We start from the raw sequence: 23617 nt of genomic DNA on the forward strand, positions 1-23617 counted from the left end.
GGCATTAAACTCTTCAGACGTCTGGTTCCTGTCACCACCATTGTGAACAATTCTGACTCTATAAGTTTCTCAAGAACAAAGCATTTCACACCAAACCACTCTGAATGACATTGTTTACATCTTAACCAGGACAGTAAAAGAGCAACATGCGGCTCTTTTACTGTCCTGTTGCGGCACCACAGCAGAATTAGACCTTCACATAAAAAATGAAATGATTCTCCTTTGCAGTAAAACATAGCTTTTTAACAGTAAACAGTCTTATAACTACTATTTCACTAATTGTAGCTTATAACTGCTAATTCACCCTTTAACCCTAAAGGTTGGCATGCAGACTGCTGGTCACCACAGCAACACAGACAACAATCTCACCGAGCTAGTAGCTAACGAAAAGGTGAATGTTGATAATTTGGAGACAAATGGACTTATTTGCATTTATAAGCACTACAGCTGGTTTCCTGATACTTTTAATCTGCAACGAGAAACTGACAAACACTAAAAAGTCATGAAGCTGAAGTCAGTTTCTCATTTGCCAGCTTCGTTTTCGAATTTTCTCGTTCCACCTTAAATGGTGCAGCAGTTGCATTCTGGCGCCTCAGACACTATTTAAGGTGGAACGGGAAAATTCTAACAAGAAGCCGGTGAATGAGAAGCGACTTCAGCCTTGTAAAAAAGTTGAACATTGAGAGACATTTTACAAAAAATTATTCTACTTTGCGGAAAAGTTTCCTGCCAGAGATGCGAGAAAAGTGGCTGTAGCTGAGCTAAAGCTTAAAGCAGAGCCAGGTAAGTCTGCGTTTTCGTTTATATTATATGTTTTAGCCTATACTACTTCATCAGCACATACTGAGACATATTTACAGCCAAGATAGTAAAATGGACATAAAATGTTGTGGCTCCCAAGATGGTTTGATTTTTGTTGAAAAGACAAAATGGCTCTTCTTAACATTTGGGATGCCGACCTTATGGTGAATAAGCGCATGTGGCTGACTCTACTCATCCTCTTTTTGGGCACAAAGTCATCTTAAGGCCAGGAAGGGGAGAAATGGCTATTTTACTAAAAGTCCCGATGCATTCAGCAAATGTCAGTCTCTGCTCTTAGGCCTAAAGGGAGCTGAGAGCCAAGCGGCCGCCTCTGTGGGAGAGTGAAAGCCAATACTAACACTCAGGCAGACTGCTCAGCTGGAACCACCAGGGAGAAACACTCCTTTCTTCACCAGCCAAACACCTGAACGCAGGGCTGCACTTGATCCATTGATGGGAATCAGTGGGGAATTTCACCTTCCCTGCTTATCACCGTCCTGCTTCCCTTATCTGATGGACATTTGGCCTTCAGAAGTTAGAAGTCAATAAGGTCAGTCGCAGAGAGAACTGACAGACCACTCAAACGATTCAAATGATTAGTCACATTAATTGCTTTGTTTGGTGTAGCTAATCATGACTAATCACATTTGTCATATTCGCTTCTCAACTTGAAGCTTGTATTCAATTTCCAGCCATTAAGTGTACTCTTACAAAGGTGGTTCTTCAAGGGTTCTTTAGTAAAGACAACGATTCTATATAGAACCATGCACACTCAAAGAATCATTTGCATGCTTAAAGGGTTCATTGCATGATCAAATGGTTCTTCAGATTAAGAATGTCTTGTATATGGTTCTATATAGAACCTTTTTGAAAATGGTTCTATATAGCACCAAAAAGGGTTCTTCTATTGTTGAGATGTCAAGGTTGCAACAATAGAAGGACCTTTTTTGGGTGCTAGTTAAAACCTTTTTTAAAACGGTTCTATATACAACCATCCACAGCACAGCGTCCATCAATCTGCAAAGAACCCTTGAATCATGCAAACGAATCTTTAAGTGTTAATGGTTCTAGACACAGAATCATTTTTTTTACTAAATAATCCTTGAAGAACCATCTGTTTTAGGTGTATAGCACACCTTTGTGTTGATATTTTGGCACTGAAAATACATGCCTCATAGCAGTACACTTAAAAATGGTGGTTCTTCAAGGGTTCTTTAGTAAAGAAAATGGTTCTATATAGAAGAACACTTTTTGGTGCTATATAGAACCATATAGAACCCACTACCACACACACACACATCATACGGCAAATAGGAAGTCCTCACTGCTAAGTTAGCCTGGTGCAGCTTTAATATAGAGGCTGATGAACATAGATGTTCTATACAGAACCATGAAAACTCTATATAGAACCATGATTAAAGGGTTCTTTGCAACTTTGCATGGTGGTGCAATGGTTCTTCAGATTGATGGAGAATGTGTTATATATGGTTCTATATGGAACCTTTTTGAAAATGGTTCTATATAGCACCAAAAAGTTTCTTCTATTGTTACGATGTCAAAGATGTAACAATCGAAGAACCTTTTTTTTGGTGCTATATAGAACCATATACAACACCGTGTCCATCAATCTGAAGAACCATTTCGCCATGCAAAGAACCATTTAAGCATGCAAAGCGTTCTTTGAGTGTTCATGGTTCTATATAGAACCACTGTCTTTACCAAAGAACCCTTGAAGAACCATCAGTGTAGCATTAGCTCATGTATTGATTTGCCCCACAGCGGCTAAAAGATTTCCCTTCACTTTTGAAGGGATTTTGGTTTGATTGAATTTAAGCATGAAATAGTTCTATATAGAACTCAGGGCTCTAAGTAGAACCATGGCCTTTACTTAAGAATCCTTGAAGAACTACCATTTTTAATGTTTATGATATGTAATTGTGACAATAATAACTCAAGGGTTCAACACAAAAATAACAACCATCTCCATCCAAGCGCTAAAAAAGCCAATGGGTTCTTCAGCCGTTGTTCCTCAGTGAAGAGCAGAGTCAGTGCTCTGGATCTCTTAGTCTCAATGTACCGCTTCTCTCCTTAACCGCCCACTTGCCCTAGGAGGTCAAGGATGTTTATCTGCCTAAAGCGGTCAGCCCGATTTCAGCAGCGAAGTGCTAAGCACAGCCTGGCCTGCGAGGTACCTGTTGTGACTAAGCTATTAAAGCAAATGGCTCAGAGCTGCTGCTGGCTTTTCTTAGAACGTAGCTGGAGTCTGCTGATTGAGTGAGATGTATGTCTGGTCTGGTTGAGCCCAGGGAGCCGCATGTTTTCCCTCAGCTGTGCCTTTTTTATCAGCCAGTTCAAAAGCAACCGAAGGAGGTTTTCTGACCGAGACACCAGATTTGGATCTCCAGTTTCACTATTTTTTGCTCAAGTGAGGAAAAAAGTAAAATAGTTGACGCATTAAGATTAAAGACACAAGCGCAGCACTTCGCACATTCACAGTGTACACATGACCATATCTCACATACAGCGATGGAGCCTGCTTGTAGAGCAGAACAGCCAAACATACTGTGTTCAGTTAAGCTGGAGAGGAAGACGTGACCATTTGGAAGTCGTGGACGTGGAACCAAAAAAGACCACTGGATTAATTTCTTAATTTCAGGTGTGTTTACATTCTGTATGCTGATCATTGAGAATCATTCACAAATGAAGGGAAATCTTTTAGCAGCCGTGGGACAAATTAATACATGAGCTAATGCTACATTCTTAAAAAAAAGGTTGTTCTTTAAGGGTTCTTTGGTAAAGACAGTGGTTCTAGAATCATGAATGCTTAGAGAGCCCTTTACATGCTCAAAAGGTTCTTTGGTTCTTCAGATTGATGGAGAATGTAATCAGATTATTTTAATATTGTATATCATTTTTTGGATTAGGTTGCAGATTAACAGGTATTTAGTAATCTGTCACAGAATATGTTTTCAAAGTAACCCTCTCAACCCTGTCGATTACCATGCAGCAAGTACTAGAACCTTCAGAACCAGAAAACTGGAACTGTGCTTTTTTTTATTGGAAAATTAATCCAGATTAGAACTTCAATGTTCCAGCTTTACGTTTTTTGGTATCTACCAACAGGACCTAATAGTACTCCAGCATATCCCCCTCTGTGTTTGCTAACTAAGCTAAGCTAATGACAATTTAGCAGGTTCTGTGTAAAGAGAAAGTCACTGCACAGTTACACGACCAGTAAGTTCACCAGAATGTACGTTAGAACAGTATGTTGATGTTTTGATTACTAGATTTATTACTTTGTAAAGAGTTTGCTGAGGTCACATATGCTAGTTAGAAAGCTAACGCTAATGTTTATGCTAGCTTCACAGAATGAGCCTTTTTACTTATAATTTCTCACTAGAAATTTTTTTTTAGCTTAGTTTGACTCTGTATATGATTTTGTGTAACTGTAGTCATTTGTGAGTGTGTGAGCACAGAAACGTGCACTATATCACTGCATATCAGTGTTAAGATAAGCTAACTAGTAAGAAACCCTGCCGAAAAAAACAGCAAAGACTGGTGGTCTATGCTAAGATGGTCTATGCTGGTTTATGCTAGTTTGGTGCTGGTTCAGCTGGTCATACAAGCATGGCCATGCTGATTGACCGGCATACCAGTGTGAAAACACAACAAATCCTGCTTTTGCTGGTCTATGCTAGTTTTTCTAGGAGGGAAGATATCATTAATCACACTTTCAGAAGAAAATTTGTAAGCTTTGCTTCACTAAACACACAATTCTGTGTAAATGGTATTTTTGTAAGTGTTTCCATGCAGAAGAGCGCAGTGTGTTTCATACCAGGCGATGCTAAGCTAGCTAACAAGCAGGCAAGGTAGCTAATTAGCTAGTACCATAATTAGCATTAAAGTGGTGGACTATAAAGAACATTACGTCATTAATTGCTGTTCTTATGACACTTCCAGCTGTCCAACCCTGATAGCAAGAGGATAGTGGACCCCTGTCGGCCCACCGATGGCAAAGCTGGTGGTCCACTGGCGTTTTGCTCTGCATTTTCTGGGCGGTCCACTGGTGGTTAAGCAGAGTAATAGACAAAATTCCTCTTATCATTGCTCATTTTCCACTCACAGTCCGATTTACTTATTTCTTTTCTTTAGTTATACTTTGTAAATGAGTAGTTTAGTAAGTAATTTTAATCTAGCACAGGGTCAGCAACAACATTTTCTATAAAATCATTTTTTATCAGGCCTCGTCATTATTTTTTCCCTCTGAGTTGTTTGTAATATTTGTCGAAGTTTATTCTCTAAAATAGAAGTCTGTGTGCATTTAAAATTTGATTGGGAAGATAAAAAACTACGTAGAGCTTGTATACAGGACAGTAATCTGGGTGGTCCGAGGGTGGACCAGCAGTGGCGTACAGTTAGCGGGATGCCGACCTTATCAAGCCAGCTGACCGATATATGCTCGCTATCTGGGAAGAAGCAGCTGTAAAGTGATTCAGAGCTAGAACCATAAGTTCTTGTCTTTGAACAACACATTTAACTACCAAAAGTAGTAAAATGTGTTCTATGGGTTCTGGAGGTGTTCAGTCTTTGTTGCTTGTTCAGACCCACTATTGATATTTGTTCTCTTTATGAGCAGCTAAAATGATGAGTTTCCCTTATGCTTAGAAAATAAAGATGTGGCTCTTTCAGAAAAAACCTACAACGACGATGAAATTCGCAGAGGGGAATTTCTGAATCTCACAAAGGAGCCGTTCTTTGTGCATGTTCTATAGACTGATTTTGAATTGTGAAATGAAAGGCCTTGGCATTCAAGGTTTAGAAATAAAAACCTTCACAGCCTAAGCAAGCATTTCAGTTTGCCGCTTTTCTGAAAACCAGTGCCGATCCCTACAGCACTCTCCATTTGTTGAGGCTCGCTGCAGCTTGTACCTGAAACATCCTTGACCTTCTTCGAAGGCATTCACGCCATTCTAGCACACTACACTGTATTACCCGGCCCAGTCTCTTTCGGTGCACCTATTCTCGCAATCCCTCAACAGTGCGCTCAGCAGCGAAGGAGAAACAGGACCCATTTACGCCTCATGGAAGGTAATTGGCGGTTGCTGTAATCTCTGGAGGCCTCCAAACGCTCATGCGAGAAGATGAATCCACAAAATTAAGTGCCAAGAAGGACAAGACACGACGCGCCTTGCCCACGTCGGGATGGCACCTTCTATTCTTCCATCTGACAGAAAAATCTATGGCTGTGTGCCACAGAGGCAGCGTAATTTGCCTTCCCTTTCAGGATGGACCCAAGAGCGGCGCAACGCTGGGATAATTGGCTTAATTCAGTTGTCATATGAGACGAGCTGGAGAAAGGATGACCTTGACTCGAATGACATCATGAGACATCACTGAAAGAATCAACAAAGTCTGAATTAATGAGGAGAATGCCGGAAACTCAGAAGTGCCTGAGGCCTATTTATCAGCTACTTTTTATGAATGTGCCATTACTGTATTCTTTCCAGTGTGAGAGTGTCACTTCCTCCTACTAACCCCTATTAACTGACAAAGAAAACTATTCATCAGACCTTTTCAAACAGCCTTATTTTAGGTATTTGTGTCAGTAAAAATTGCTTTTACTGTACTTTATATGAAAAAAATGTTGGGTATTTATGTTGAGTGCAGATGTTTCAGCCACACTCATTGCTAACAGGTGTATAAAATCAAGCACATAGCCATGCAACCTCCATAGACAAACACTCGTCCCCCTGGAATTATAAGGTTCTTCTTTACATTATGTCAGGTGGTTTTTAGGTTGTGTGCAATTTTGGATTCTTTATCTAGAGAACAAAAAGGTTTTGTCTCCAAACTCACACTTTGTTCTATAAGGTTCTATCTGTGAGCCAATCAGCACTTCGAATACACACAAGAGGACCAATCAGGTTCTGCTTCTTTGACGTAGGGAAAAGTTTATAAAACTTTATGAAACATGAAAACATGTTGCTCGTCTGCTCGTCTTCTTGCAGATCTTTAAAAAGTCTTCCTGTTTAAAATGTTATAAATATTAAGCCTTAAATGTAATTAAATAGTGAACATTTGAATTGATGGGGTTTTAATCCCAACATAAATATTCATTTCATTCCTTCATCCATCTTTTCTTTTTCTTCTTTCTCCCAAAATAAGACATTTTGGCTCATTGGGTCACATTTCTGATATAAAACAAAACCTCACACTGCCTTTAGACTGACCTGCTACACTGACCTGCTGGGACAGTTTATTACAGAAGCTGGTCTCTGTTTAACTAAAGGCAACTTAAACTAATGGTTTCTACCTCAAACTGACCTCTGCACTGGACAAAATATTTAGCACTGGCCTTCATACCTAATCTACAATACTTTTTTGAATAAGAAAAAGATGATTTGTCCTAAAATAAGAAATAAATGTCATAAAAAATGAATAAGTGATACAAATAAATTTCATAAAAATGTCATAGAAAGCATTAAATGTGACTTTATAGTGTAGACACTCCGTTACACTAATTTTATGCGTTAAAAACAAATTATGAGTTTAAACTGTTTGTGTTCCTTGAGAATCATCATTTTCATGTTTTGCCAGATTAGAACCTTATAATTCCAAGCAGAAATTGAGTTCTTGGGATTAGAAGCTTCTTTCTGCATTTCACCTGTTCCAAAAACATTTATAAATTTGATAGGATTTTGATATTATACACTTAAAATACATTTAGGGTGTCTTTCTTTGTCATGTATGAAAGAGGCATGTTCCACATATCAGGTTTGCTGTCTGTAATGCAAAATCTTTGAAGCTCAATATCTCAAAACTGCTCAGAACGCAGAGAGAACCTTATAATTCCAAGGGGACAAACTGGTGGTAAAATAGGACATACTTTATGCCTGGCACTGTCACGGGATGCCAGGTAAAAATGCCTGACCAGATAAGCTGTGCTATCATTGTGAAATAGACATGTCTAGGAGTCTAGTCCACAAAACAGTAGACTATGCAAACTCACAGAGTGGGGCCACCACTTAAAATTCACCTATCCTGTGTTGCATCACTCGCTACAGACTTCCGAACCACCTCTGGTAGCAACATCAGCCAGAACTGAGCTTCAAGAAATGGGTTTCCAAGGCCAAACAGCTGCACACAAGCCTAAGATCATTATGATCACTATTTACTTGCCATAAGATTCTCTGAAATCATCTATTTTTGCCTCATGTTCTATTCTAGCTCAACAATATAGTCTAAGCATTGGTCGAATTGTCTGGAAATGGAGAGTTCGATCCCCAGTGATGCCACAGCCATCCGTAAACAGGAGACCAGGAGAGCATAACAGGCCTGGCTTTCTCTGGGTGGGTATCATCACTCAGCATAATGCTAGCCAACATGAGCGTCTGTTAGCTGGTAGAATTGGCAGTTAGTGTTCTCCTCCAAGCATGTTGAGCCGTCTAATAGCAGTGTATTAATAGCAGTTTGAAAATGTGGTGACTCGGCGGAAGCACATGCTAACCTTTCCAACTTAGCATAGTGTGATGGGGGAACCACCTAGCAACTGGAAATGGCAACTAAATTCAGAGAAAAACAACTGGGAGAAAATATCAATGAAAAGTCAGAACAGCTCATGAGCAAATAGAGCTTTGTTATGTTTGACGTGTCTGCAGCCAGCACACCACCCTGAAAGTCAAAGCAACAATATGAGGGGTCCTGTTTACCCACCCCTTCAAGCAGGCTGGGGGAGATGATTTCACAGCCGTTCCCTTGTACAGATTGCGTGGAGATGACACCGTGCATACAGAGGACGGGGCCTTTTTGTTGCCATTCAACAGGACTGACACTTTGGCATCTGCCGCTTCCCCCGTGTGTACACGGGCTAATTTGCTTTGCTGTCTTGTTTCTCATGATCTCATGGCAGAGAAAAATAGGAGGAACATGATTGTAATTCATCTTACAGAGGTGCAGCCCACAAGAATATAAATAGGCCCTGGGTCTCATGTCCCCCACGCTAATTATTGTTGCCGAACTGCAGAATTTAGGCCAGGACAAGAGCTGGGACACGGAAGCTAAGGGAAAAAAAAGTAATTAATTTTTTTCTTTTTTCTTTTTTTTACTTAAAACAAAGTCATAAAGTCAATTTTGTCTGGTGTCTTTGAGCCTGATCGCCCAGCTATAATGTATAAGGAAAACTGCAGTGCGTGCTTGTAAGGAAAACACTGATCCAACACTGTTATGAAACCATTCACTAAAAATCTTGTCCTAAAAAGAAAAGGAGCTCCTTAATGAATAGTCAAACATGTTCCTGAGTACATTGCATTGAGAAAGTGTGGACAATCCTGCACTCGTTACTGCCGGTGTATGCAAATTACGTTATCAAGGATGTTTGCTCCAATGTGATGTAGACATGCTGACCACTGTGTTAGAAGCCGCTAACTTATAGTTCGACTCACTGGCCACTTTAGTAGAAACACCTACCTTGTGCTTTCACTCAATGGCCACTTTATTAGGAACACCTACTTTGTACTTCCACTAGCTGGCCATTTTATTAGAAACACCTACCTTGTACTTCCACTCACTGGCCACTTTATTAGAAACACCTACCTTGTGCTTTCTCTTACTGGCCACTTTATTAGAAACACCTACCTTGTACTTCCACTAGCTGGCCACTTTATTAGAAACACCTACCTTTTACTTCCACTCACTGGCCACTTTATTAGAAACACCTACCTTGTGCTTTCACTTACTGGCCACTTTATTAGAAACACCTACCTTGTGCTTTCGCTTACTGGCCACTTTATTAGAGACATTTACCTTGTGCTTCCACTAACTGGCCACTTTATTAGAAACACATAACATGGTCACCACTTAAAAAGTCACGACTGAAACATTTGGTAAAGTTTTGTCAGCGTTATGATTGTTTTGGTGGTGACAAAATGGAACCTTCAGTCATTTACTTTAATAAAATAAAGCTAAATAAGTTATAGGGTCACTCAAAGCAAAAGGATTTGAGTCTAAAGTCTGAGTCGGGTGAAAGTCCAAAATGTGTTTTCAACTCTGAACCAATTCAGTAGAATGATCCATTTAAGGTGAGCCGTGGACCACTTATAAACATCAGCAGTTAAATCTGAAAGGCTAATTAGTATATTAATAAAATGTCCTAATTTTAAGGGACACCTGCTTTAGCCCCTTAAAATCTCAGGCTTATTACATACTAAGGTTTATGGCTCCATAACTACAGGGAGCTATTTTTAGGTCATAGAAGTGTATGATGAAACTTTGGGCCCGCCGGTGGGCCCTGGCCATTTAAAGGGTTAATTCCGTCAAATCCGTTCAATTTGGAAGTTCAGGTAAAAATATCTTTTATAAATAGTCTCCTTGGATGACTAATTCATCAGGTCCTAATTACTATAAATTGCACTCTCTAGTACATTCGTTTCAGCAGTGGCTTGGGTGAAATGCGCTGGGCCCGCTGCTAGCCGTTCCATTCGCTGTTTTCCAGGAAGGCAACCCTCTAAAACAGGCCTGTTCTCTCTCTAACATGATGCAAGTCTGCTCTTCCAGGAGATGAAGTGGGACTTAATGAGTGGCCTCTCTGGGGAAATTCTGCCATACTAATGTGAAGCCATAAATCCTGAACCGTCACTGCGACGTATGGACCCAACCGGCTCTATATGTTTAGCATGTGCGTCACTGCGTCATTAAGGTTCATTTGAATTTGTGTGTTTAGCTGATAGCTTTTAAATCTACAGGGCCTTTTTATTCACGTCACTCTTTGGCTCACGAACCCTTCCCGGAGGAGTGGATGCTGCGTCGGAGTGGGCCGTGCTAATGAGCATGCGGGAACCACCGTCCCTTTTCACGTGCTCGGGATCGCAGCGACGATCTTCCAATCAAGTCACGGCTGATTTCCTGCGTGTCCCTGGGGAAATCTGACACGACAAATCGCATTAGGCTGTTGACACTTATATGCTGCCTTGATTGCCAGCGGTATTACGAGTCTGGCAGTTGGGTGAGCTTCTCATGCAGATAGATAATTACAGACTAGCATTCTGTTGCTAAATGTGCATTAGCACCGCTAATAATTTCACTCGCTGTAATAATATATGATGATCCGAAGCCTCGCAGGAGGGTCCCACACCCCACGGCGTCTAAGAGTGAGTGACTAGCGCTGTGTGGTCGCTCTCTCCTATCACTTTTAGAAGCTTTGCTCACCTGTCCGCCGAACGCCGCCGGCCAGATTGATCACCAGCAGCAGTGTCGCCCACGGATCATGAGCGCCAGGGCGACAGGTGTCATTTATAATGCATGGGCTTCGGCTGAGGGGGAGGCAGGATTCCCAATTACGGCCCACTCTGCCAGGGCCTCGGGTGCCACCGGATAATTACATGGGAGCAGGAGACGGCGGCAAAACCGGATCAGACAGCGCTGTGGCTAATTTGTACATGAGGAGAGCGGGGGAGGACTGGGATTTTATCATCTTCGTACTGGATAGCGCGTTCTCTAGCACTGATTAAGTGCTGGACAGCGCCAGTGCACACGGGTCATTCTACAATTGTGGTGACAAAATGTTGCTAAGTAATTCAAGGGTAAAACCTAGTCTGTTAAATTGGACAAAATCCGTAGCCCACTGATGGTAACACCATCAAAATTACATCAAATTACACTGACAAAATTACTAAAACCTTCACAAAAATACAGTCCACTGCCACTTTAGTTTCACATTGTATATAGAAAATGACAACTGTTACTTTGTTGTTGGTATTTTATCTGAATTTTCATATAATTTAATTTTCCTAAGTAACACCACTGACTTTTTTTTCAACACCTACATCTGTCAGTACCAAATCTGTCAGAAATATAAACAGATTTCACTAACCATGGACTTCCCAGAGTTGGTCTTCTTCATTTGAGATATTCACACAAGACATCATTGAAAAAGACCTTCAAGTTTTTTAAATGTCATTTTATCTTTCAGTAACACCACTGACCATAACACCACTGACAAAATGACTAAAATCTGAGCTTTTCTGAAATATATTCCACTATCACTTTAGTGTAAAAGTCACACTGAATGTAGAAAATTACGACATTGCAACTCTTACGCTGATGTTCTTACTTTATTTTAATTTTAAAAGTTTTTTGGGTAACACCACTGACACATGCAGCTGTCAGAGAAATATATACAGATTTTACTAACTGTATACTTTTCAGAGTTTGTCTTTCCTTCATTTGGGATATATATGCAAGAAGTAATTTGTTTTTTAATTTTTTTTTTTTCAGTAACACCACTGACAGTAACACCACTGACAAATTGACTATAATGTGAGCTTTTCTATAATATGGTCTAATGCGACTTTAGTTTTAAAGTCAAATTGTATGTAGAAAATGACAGATATTAAATTGTTGCTACTTTTTTTCAGTTTTACAATCACTTCATATTTCATGGGTAACACCACAGACACAATCTTTAGCCGAAGTTAGCAAAATATACAAAGAGATTTTATTAACCATGGACATCCATTCAAGAAGTAATTTATTCCTGTTTTGTTTTTTTTTACGACATTTTGTGTTTCAGTAACACCACTGACAAACATTCTTAGAACAATATTTATTATCAAACTAAAACTTTTATATTCTTTTATATAATATATATTTACAGTAATTGTAACATAGGATAGATACAAATTTTAATTTTGAAGCATTTCAACAGAAGAACAAGCATCAGAATTGTTTAATATAACAAAAACACTAGCATTTGTAAAGTCAGGGGTGCGACTTTGCTGTTTTAAAAAAAAGTTTTAAAAGTTTAAAAGTCGCTGAAATAAAAAATTCTAAACGAAGTATTATCAAAGTTTTTTATCCGTTAATTCACGGCTGCAAAGTTGTCGGACGCCGTTTGCCGCCATGATGGTAGAACGACCTACATACGTTCACTCTATATAATTACTTGAGCAAAAGTCGTTTCCATGTGTTGCACTGTGCACTGCACACTGTATGCTTTCGATGCAAATCACAACTTTAGAAGATCAAAATGCTCAATCTGTCTTGAACAGTGATCCTTGGTGGAAGGTTAGTTCAAGACATTTTCTGCCCTTGTCCATAGTGGTCCTCTGAGACGGACCCGAAAGCTGAGTGACTTGACATTCAGCAGTCCATCTCTCCTTCTCTGTCTTTTCTGGCCTTTCCCAGACAAACGGACTGTGAAGCCTCCACGGGACTGGAGTGGAGAGCAGAGCTCCAGGAGGAGGCTCATTAGGAGCAGGGCTGAAACCAGTGGCAGGTCAACAGCCTAAAGCTGCCTGTTTGCGGGAACAAAAAGCTTGCCGACAGCCTGTGCACAGAGAGCGGGTGAAGGGAGGACTAGATGTGGCAGAGAGGGGGGGCCGACGTATTACAGATAAGAGGATTATTGTAACAGCTTCCGCTTATTCCTCATCTGAGAGCCTTAAGCCTCCTTCAGAGCCCTGCAGGACTCGTCTAAGGTGTTGATCTGGCTCATCTGCGCTCGTTAAAGCAGCCGTAACCCGAAATACCATGTTATAAAACGATTTAGGGGTGCACTCTTAAAAATAAAGGTGCCAAAAAGGGGTTGTTTGCACAGGAACACTTTTGTTTCCCTGAAAAAAAAAAAATTGTACTTGAACTTTTGTGAAGTGTGTGCACACAGATAGCCAACACATCCTAGTTAATCTGATAATAGGGACAAATATATTCATTAAAAACTCAGATTCAATTCCTAGCCTGCTGGCAGAATGGCCACTACAGGGCCTGCAGAAAAGACCCTCCACATAGTGTAACGGTTCTCGGAAGAGCCCTTACACTAGCATCGCATTTTTACCCTATGTAAAGGTTCTTTAACGTTTTAAAACATTCTTTACATTTAAAAACAATAGTTCTTTAAAGAGCCAAAAGTGGTTCTTCTATGGCAGTGGTTGGTCAGGAGGTCTACATTTTTGTTCCAACTCTAAAGGAAAAATGTGGAAGACTTGGGGGGCCTTGAGGACAGAGTTGGGAACATTGGCAGGGATGTCCAGCCTCGTCTACAAATAGCCAGCGTGGCAGCAGGTTTTCATTTTAAACAAGCAGGAGCGCACCCGATTCCACTCGTTTAATTAAGCTTCAAACAATTGATCATGTGCGCTCCTGCTTTGCTGGAATGAAAACCTGCAGCCATGCCAGCTCTTTGTGGAGAAGATTGGACACCCCTGTTCTATAGCTTCGCTCAAAAACTTTTTACGGCACCTTTTGCTTTTTAGAGTGTAGTAGTGCCAGTGGTGACTGTGACTTTCAGAGTTAGGCCTTCAGTTTGAGTCATAAATGTTAAAACACAAAAGTAAGACCTCTATGATAATGCAAGCTAGATTTCTGCTAGCACCCCTATGGAACTTACAGTAGTAAGTTAGCACTAAGCTAAGAGTAGAACAGTAGAAGATGCTGTTGTTTGTTTCCATATCTGACAACAGAATGAAACGCATTAATTCCCCATCAGTGATGTATCTAGAACCAGAAGGATGAGAGTGATGTTTTTTCCTCACAAAATTGGTGCCACCCATTGTAAAACAGAATGTGATTGGTAGATTCCACTTTCAGTTGTAGGTAATCTGATGCATCAGGGCTTCTGTTCAGTTCCTGAAGTCCTAACCAGTGGGACAGCTCACTTGGCTGAATCTGCCTAAATATCACAGAGAAAAAAGTTTTCAATCAAAACTTAACAACAAAACAAGAATATTATAATTTCAGTGTTTGAATAAAACAAGCATGATAGTTCTATTAAAGAAAAGATACAATAAAAAATGACATTTGTTTATACAAAGACGTGTATTTAACAGAAATCATTAGGTCTTTTCTGAAGGCCTAGAAGGCCCTGAGGGTTAAGAATGTTGTTTTAGGCCTTGAATTCAGTTGAGAACTACAGCACAGTTCATTTTAAGCAACAAGCAAGGAGCAACACCAGTTTTCACAAAGATAGGGGACATTTGTATTGTCTTCAATCACAAATGGGGTAAATGGAGCCAGTTTTGGAGCTATTTTGAGAAATTCTTGTTTATTAATTAGCTTCCATACCAGTCAGTGTTATGATGTAGGCTCAGTGTTGTCATAGGAAGTCTGGGAATAGCTAACCTTGTAACACCCGGAGGTCCTGCAGCATGCCCTGGCCTGCAGAGACTAGCCGTGGGTCGGCTCCGGGGAGCTTTGCACTGAAGCCTGGAAAGAAATGACAAATGTAGAATACGCTGTAGTTATACTCCAAATTAAAATTTAATGACTTAGAAGCACCCGAAAGCTCGATGTGTCAAACGCAGCCCGCCAACAGAGCAGCGGCTGACATCTTCTTAGGGAAGTATTCTGAAACAAGTGCCCAGTAACGATAAGGACTGCAGACAACATATGTACCTGCCAGGACGGAGTAGATGGGCTTTGCTCTTCCCTGGCATTCGCCCAGGAAAGGAGAGCTGCTTTCCACTTAAGTGCCTCCTTGAGGTGCATCAAAAGGCACTAGCAAGATTGTGCCTGCTTTTAAAACTACCAGCAGGTAGAATTTCAAAATTGATAAGATCCAGCGGCAAGGAGTCCTCAGAAACCGGCAGGAACCAGAACCACAGGACCAAAGTTTGGTGTTTGCTCCGAAGAAGCTCACAAAAACATCCATGGCTGATGTAGATGCCTCGGCGGTATCAAAATTGACCTTGTTCTGCCAAGCAGTTAATGCAGTGACTATCAATCATCTTTGACAGAAGATAAAAATGGATGAGGTCTCGTAACCACTCGGCCTGAAAATGTCTGCTTAGTCTCCCATGAGGTGGTCTTGAAATTTCCGTGACAGAATGGTGAAGTTCTAACTGGATCTTTGTGACATTCACCAAAATACATTCGCGCATAATGGCTGTCTGTGTCACTATTTTGTAGATCTCAGGAAACGCTTGTCAAAAGCCAGCGACTGCTTCCGTCCAGCTTTTCAGCAGACTGACAGGTGGCCCTCAAGCCATGAAGAAATGTGTTATTTTTTATTTAAGCGGCACAGAAAAATAATGACCATATTCCTTAGTGTTTAATTTAAATGTTCATGGGGCTAACACCTGCACGTACAGTTCCAGCGGGATCCCAGTCCTATTACGCTCCCATCTTACCCAGGAGTTAAGGGCATTTCTCGCTGTAACATTTCTTTTCCGCTGATGTGCGAGTCAGGCCTCACTCAGGACTCCCAAAGGACTCATTAGTGACCCGGCAAGAGAAAGCGAGAAGATCTCCACTTGCCAGGTCTCGCCAACTACAGTAACCGCAGAATTGGACGAGGCGACTAGGAGGATAGAGAGGATAGAGCATTAGGTGCCTTTAATCCCGACGCTGGAGAGTTACAGGGTGACTGAATCCTCTCGTATTAACCGAAGCCCACAGCAAAGAGGGAGTCAGGGCCTGTAGAGCGGCTGTCGAATGCTCAGGGACCGTTTCGGGCCTTAATTGGTCCATGGATATTCAGCGGTCTGATTAGTAAATAATTAATCGCTGATAAGTTAGTTAGCAAGATAAATGAGAGGATAAGGAATGACACGCTCAGTAGGCCAGATAAGAGCTGAAAGCGAAATATATCACACCCGAACTATCGTCCTACTCAGCAAATCCATAATTATTTTTTCAGTAGGAGCAGGTGTGAAGCAGTAGTCGTAACAGGGAATCATAAAAGCGTGCCGGTGGTGTAGGTGGGTGAATACACACATGTGTGTTGTGTACTCACTTTTGTACTGGGCTGTTTTCATACCTGTTTGCAAATTAAAAAGATTCTGTGTGCTTCACATGACTTGTGTTAGCATGTGCTAACTGTCATCCTCGTAGTACTTGCAGTCGTGTGACTGGGAGAGACCTAACGAGCCAATGGAATTGGACATTCCACTAAATTGGGGAGAAAATTGAGAAAAAACTGCTGTGAATGTTGATTCTGATACATAAAGAGTGCTGAGTTAGCAAGAAACTTTAATATCAATTAGCATGACATGTTAGCATATGTTAACTAACCTTGGGTAAGGTTTGCTAATTGTTTCAGTAGTTAAGTAAACTATTACAATTATGTAAAAGACACTCTGGCTTCAAAATGATTTGAAAGCGATTATAAACAAGAGGGCTGCGACGGATTTGTTGGTAAACAATGAAATTCTCAAGTATCCCTGCTAGAAAAACTAGCATATCCTAGCATGTTGCCAGATAACTTAAGCCCAAAGTTAAGCCTGTCCAGTAGGAACAGAGCTGAGGGACATTCCTATTGGACGGTCCTCATCTTTGGGCTTAAGTCATCTGGCTAACTGAGAAGTCCTGCTTTGTGAAATATCCCCAGCAAAACCAGCATTTGTTGTGTTTTGGATGCTGGTATGCTAGTCAACCAGCATGACCATGCTGGGTGACCAGCTAAACTAGCACCAGACCAGCACTAGACCAGCATAAACTAGTTTAATTTGTACTGTTATGTTTTTTTCAGCAGAGATAACCATACTTTAGCATGCCTGTGAGCACTTTCCAGTGTAGCCAGCTGAATTACTTGTAATCCCAACCAAATCCAGCCCTGTAACACGTACCCTAAACAGCTTATCCACTACTAATCCACCTGCCCTTCAGGAAAACACTCTACATGCTAATACAGCTTGTTAATGTTGAGTGTTACTGCCTTTAGCAACAGCCACAAGGACTTAGAGGCCTGTGTCACCATCTTGCAGGTAACGTCAGGTGATATGGCCTAATATTTTGGTGCTTTGCCAGCGAATAAGCGGCTGTAAAAGTGAACACAGCATCACGTTTTATGGTTTTAAATCACATTCGAAAAGATAAATGCTGCAGAGTGAGCAAGCCCCACCAAAAAGATCAGAAGAAACTTGTGATCATGGCTATATCATCGCTACCACACAACTTTAGGTGCTCTTTCAAGGACTACGCTTTAATCCGTGTCTGGAAACGTGCCCAGCGTGAGCTGTAAAACTGAAGGGGTATTAAATCATTGCCCTGCAAAAAAACACTGCCCACTAGCAGCCACCTCAGCTGGGCTGGGCCTAGAGAGATCTGCCCACTAGCCTCCCAAAAGTACCCACAAAACATAAAACTGAGGAAACACAGAAGCTTACACCTACTAATAGAAGCAGTATGCCACACCAGTTAAAGGGGAAGTCCACCAATTTTTCAAAATTTCCACATAATTTAGTGGTGGAGATTTAAACAGAGTCTTTCAGAGTGGCTTGGTGTGAAACGCTCAGTTCTAGAGAAACTTACTGAGTCAGAATTGTTCACAGTAGTGGTGATAGGAACCAGACGTCCACCTCTAAAAGCTCCCTGATGTCGGAGACTTTGGTTTATGACATTGGCCTAAATGTTTTGTTAATCCATTTATTTTGATCCTGTGATACATTGTAAGGCAAAATAGCCCTCCCAAAGATTATTTTACTTATTTTTTCAGATTTTCCACAATTGCACCATAATAAACATTACATATAAAAATCCAGAAGACATATGTAGGTTCTCTAGTGGTGTTGAATAGTACACAAAATGGCTTTATTTGTTTTGGATACTTGGCGACCCCTGGTTCCTATCACCACCAGTGTAAATCTGAATCTGTAACTTTCCCTGCAATGAACCATTTTGCATCAAACCACTCTGCATGACTTTGTTTACATCACAGTGACAGAACTGTGCAAAAATCGGTGGAATTCCCCTTTAAGATAAAGCATTCAAATGGACCTTCTAAATGCTTCTGCATGGTGTAAACAAGGCCATAAAAGAGTGGGTAACTTCCAGGTTCATGGTGGTTGTTTAATCTAGAACAGCCAAAAGAGTTGTGTAGCTTAGCGCTAAGATACTACTAGAATCCCATAGGGGTGCTAGCAGACATTAGCATTCTTTAACAGATGACTTTTTTACTCATTTTTTGACCAAGCTTTGAGATTTATGGCCCAAACTGAAGGCCTAGCTCTAATAGTCATAGTTTACCACTTCTGTACTGGGCTGTTTTCACACGCTTTTTTCGAATTAAAAAGATTCTGTGCACTTCACATGACTTGTGTTAGCATGCACTAACCCTTATCCTTGAAGCACTTGTAGTATTGTGTGACTGGGAGAGACCTAGTTAGCCAATGGAAGTGGATGTTCCTCTAAATTGGGGAGAAAACTGGGGAAAAATCTGCTGTGAATGTTGATTCTGATGCATGCAGAGTGCTGAGTTAGCAGGAAACATTAATATCAATTAGCCTGACATGTTAGCATTTGTTAACTACCCTTGGGTAAAGTTTGCTAACAATAGCTCATGAAAATGTTTCACTAGTTAGGTAAACTGTTCAAAATGATTTTAAAAACAATTATAAACCAGAGAGCTGTGACAGATTTGTTGGTAAACAATGAAATGCTCAAGTATCCCTGCAAGAAAAACTAGCATAGCCTAGTATGTTGCCAGATAACTTAAGCCCAAAGTCAAGCCTGTACAACAGGAAAAGAGCTGAGGGTCATAGTCATAGTTTACCACTGCTTAGCAGTGTGAATGAGCTGGCTAAGGCAAGATGATGGCAATCTAGCGGAGCTTTTTATGTACATCAGTGAATGAGAATTTTTAAAAATCTGTATAATTAAATCATAAAGGTCAAGCAGCTGAATGGAGTTTCTAAATGCTGCTGCGTGGTTTAAAGAAGGCCGTAAAAGAGAAGGTAACTTTCACGTTCATGAAGGTTGTTGAGGCAGAAAGTACAGACAGCGGCGATGCTCCTGGAGTGTAGCGCGTTCAGAGACCGCGACAGTGAGGACAGCTGAGTCAAGGACGGACATCGTTCTGGAGTGTAACTTCGCCAAATTGGCTCTGTCACTTAAATACTGAAGGGAATCTTCAGATCCTTCCAGGCCTTCAGAGGATTTAGATCAGTTTTATTTAATATAACCATCATGCTCGTTTCTACACTCACTGTCCATTTTATCAGCTCCAATGACCATATAAGAGCACTTTGTACTTCTACAGTTACAGACTGTAGTCCATCTGTTTCTCTGCATACTTTATTGCCCTGTTCTTCATTGGTCAGGACCCCCACAGGACCACCACAGAGCAGGTACTGTTTGGGTGGTGGATCATTCTCAGCACTGCAGTAACACTGACGTGGTGGTGGTGTGTTGCGCTGGTATGAGTGGATCAGACACAGCAGTGCTGCTGGAATTTTTAAACACTGTGTCCACTCGCTGTCCACTCTATTAGACCTACCTTGTTGGTCCACCTTTTAGATGTAAAGTCAGAGACGATAGCTCATCTGCTGCTGCACAGTTTGTGTTGGTCATCCTCTAGTCCTTCAGCAGTGGTCACAGGATGCTGTTGGCTGGATATTTTTGGTTGGTGGACGATTCATTCACTGCTCTGTGGTGGTCCCGGGGGAAAGCCATGATATATATACTTATATACTATATTGTGATTAAAGAGAAATTCCAGCATTGTTTAAAATGTTCTTCATAATTAAATCATAAAGATGTAAACAGAGTCATTCAGAGTGGTTTGGTGTGAAATGCTCTGTTCTAGAGAAACATACTGAATCTGAACTATTCACAGTGGTGGTGATAGGAACCAGACGTCCACCTCTAAAAGCTCCCTCACAGAAAGTTATTACACAAAATGGTTATATGTTGCCTGATGCCTGAAACATTGTTTTACAATAGTTTCACTATAATCTTTTGTCTTAAAATGTAGTAAAACACAAGTAGGGCGGAAAGATACATGCAGGGTGTTCTACGGCAAAATAGTCCCCAAAGAAAACATATTTTTTCAGTTTTATGATTATTTTACCATCATCAACATTCTATATAAAACTCATAAAAGACACATGAAGGTTCACCGGTAGTTGGATAGTAAATAAAATGGCTATTTATGTGTTGTAGATATTGACGTCTGGTTCCTATCACCACCACTGTAAAGAAATCTGAGTCAGTTAAGAGTCTCTACAGTGATGCATTTCACATCAAACCAGTCCGAATGGCTTTATCTTCAAAAAAAAGTGCTTAAAACAAAAAGATAATTGTGAGTAAAATAAGGCAGAAGCCTCTAAACTGGTTCCAGTTCCCAGTGATGTTTCGAAAAATAGTAAACTGGAAGTAATGAGATTCCCATGTTTCATTTCAGACAAAAGACTAAAGCTGTTCCAGCAGAATTCTCCTTAAAAGAGCACATGTTCCCCAGTGTAATGATTTACGCCTGTCACTCAAAGTCATTTTGGTGCCTCTTCCCCAAGATATAGCTCTGCCATTGATACATCTATAGATCAAGAAAAAGACAACATCTATTCAGGATGCGCTTTGAAAAAAAAAAAAATAAATAAAAGCCTGAAAATTATACGCCACTCTCGGATAGGAATTGTCGAAAGTGCATTCATATAGTCGGAGATCAGAAGTGTGAAATTAGATACAGCGAGAAGTGCCAGCAAAGTAGATTTGCTCAACGATTACATTCAGGCATGTTTTTTTTCCCCCAAGTTTGCAGTTAAAGCACTAAAATGGAGGTGAACCAGCATGAAATCTATACTACACCCCATCCTGACAGTCCAATTGAATTCCTGTTCAATCGGTGCTAAATCCTTCGCCAAGCAAACTCTATTTCACGCCTCAGCAGTCCCTAAGGATGCTTTATGTTGTGCCGTGAGAAGTCTTACACATAAAACGGCCTAAAATCCAGTGTTGGAGATCAGAATTAGACTAATTTTAGCTTTCGCTCTTGCAGGCCTAGCGGCTTAATGCTGTCACGTCCAACCAGACTAATAATCAGCTTCAAGAAGAGTAATAGCATCCATTCCCAGTGAATGTAGCTTTGTAGTTTCTGTTCCGTGGCATATACACAAGTTTGCTAAAGCCATAGCCACTGACTGATCCCAGCCATAAGCAAAGAAGCGCACCAAAAATATGATTAGCATCGTGAAAGTCAGAGTAATGCCTTTTGGGGGACTATTTCTGTTTTTTTTAATAAGGAAAGGACTCTGGAGTCTGAATTAAAGTGTCCAAATTTGAAATAACCCAAATACAAAGTACCCAGTTACAACCCAATAAAGTTAAAATCACAAACTAAGGTTCAGTAACTATATGGACTACACACGGGCTAAGTTATTCTTAAGCTATCTAAGTGTACAGGTGGATCCTGGACATTTAAGGGGTTTAAAGAATTGTATGAACATCAGTAGCCATGTTTCCATGCAGCTTGATCATCGGTTAATAATCTGACTAATAGCTCAATCGGAATAGAATATGCCCATGTATACACCTCAATCAGAATAGACTAGTCCGATTGAGGCCATTCGGACTACAATTTCTATCCAAAAGAGGAGAACAAAGATGGAGAAAGAAGTTCTTGGATCAGACAAAAAACATGGCAAAGGGCCGTGTTAACATCAGTGAGGTGTTTTAGCAGTGGAGAAACCTCAGAGAGTTCACAGGGCTTGCAAAGTTGGCTTCCTATTTGCTAGCTTCTTGTTTGAATTTTTCCCATTCCACCTTAAATGGTGCAGCAATCACAGTCTGGCACCTGAGTTGCCAGAAAATGAAGCTCATCTCAGCTTCATCGAGTGTTGAAAGGCATGAAAACAGATGAGGAGGCTGCTCTGTTTCTGCTTGACAGGTAGGTAACACTGACTTTTTTGGCTGTTTCACAGAACCAATAGGTCAGATTGTTTTGTCTGTTTTCTGTGATAGCTAATGTCAACTGGTTAGCTTCACAGTAGCAATTGTAGGGACAATTTGCTAACCCACAACCTAGATAACATCAGCTACGTTACTTGCTCTGTCATTATTCGCTCTAACACTATGTCATGGTATTTCTCTATACAACGTTTGCGAAGGGATTTATGGCCACGGAGATCTAGCTTAGTGTCGCTCACCTTGGCAATGCGCACCCATGAATTGAATAGGTGGAGCTTTAGAAGGAGCACTGAAGGGAGGGGTGTGTTTGTTTTCTTGTTGAGTTTAAATATCAACAAACAGAATCACTTACTGCAACTTTAAGCAACCATCTAAAAAAAAGTGCATAACGCCGATATAAGTTTCGCACTGTCTAGGTTCCTCAATGACTAAAGCGTCAGTAATCTGTGTTCCCGAAACATTATGTTCAGCAAATTTTTACGAAATTTATTCCGCAGTGCTGCTGTATAAAAGCAATGATCGTGTGTTATTGTGAATAGTATCACTATTGTGATTATTCTACGATGACCAAATCACGACTACGATGTTACTCCTGATAATACGTGACCTTGAGTGTTCTATAGCTTAAATAGTAATGACCGAGGCTTTATGTAGCACTGAAAGATCAACCACTGCAACCACTACATTTTACCTATAAAGGTGTAGCGCCATCCCTGATTTACTTTATTGTCAAATTAAGCTTCAGACTCTGTGAAGGTGATTTATGAGTTTGTAGAAGTTTCTATGCGCAGATCTGGAGCTCCTCGCCTCTGGTCCTCACTTCAAGTGCTGATTAAATAAAAAAAAGCTCTTTCCACAGAGTTCTGCTGCTTGATCTGATTAAAATGCAAATGACATGTGGCTTTAATTTGATTTCCTTACTGTATGACTGTACCAATTTCTTGCTACAAAGTTCCAAGACATCAGTTTCTTTAGTTTTATGAGAGTTGTCTTCTAATAAAAAAAGGCTCTTGTAATCAAAATGACACTTTTAATTAACTATATGTTTTGTCTTAGACTGCTTATTTTCATTTCATTATAATTTCATTATGTTTGTAGAAGTCGTAAGTTCCACTAACCTCCGGCACTGACGTCTCTGACTTCAATAAGAGTGCTGAAATTAAATTAAACAATGCAAAAAAAAGTTAGCAGATTTAAAGAAGTT

Source organism: Colossoma macropomum, unplaced genomic scaffold, assembly GCF_904425465.1.
Source record: "Colossoma macropomum unplaced genomic scaffold, Colossoma_macropomum, whole genome shotgun sequence".
Lineage (NCBI taxonomy): Eukaryota > Metazoa > Chordata > Actinopteri > Characiformes > Serrasalmidae > Colossoma > Colossoma macropomum.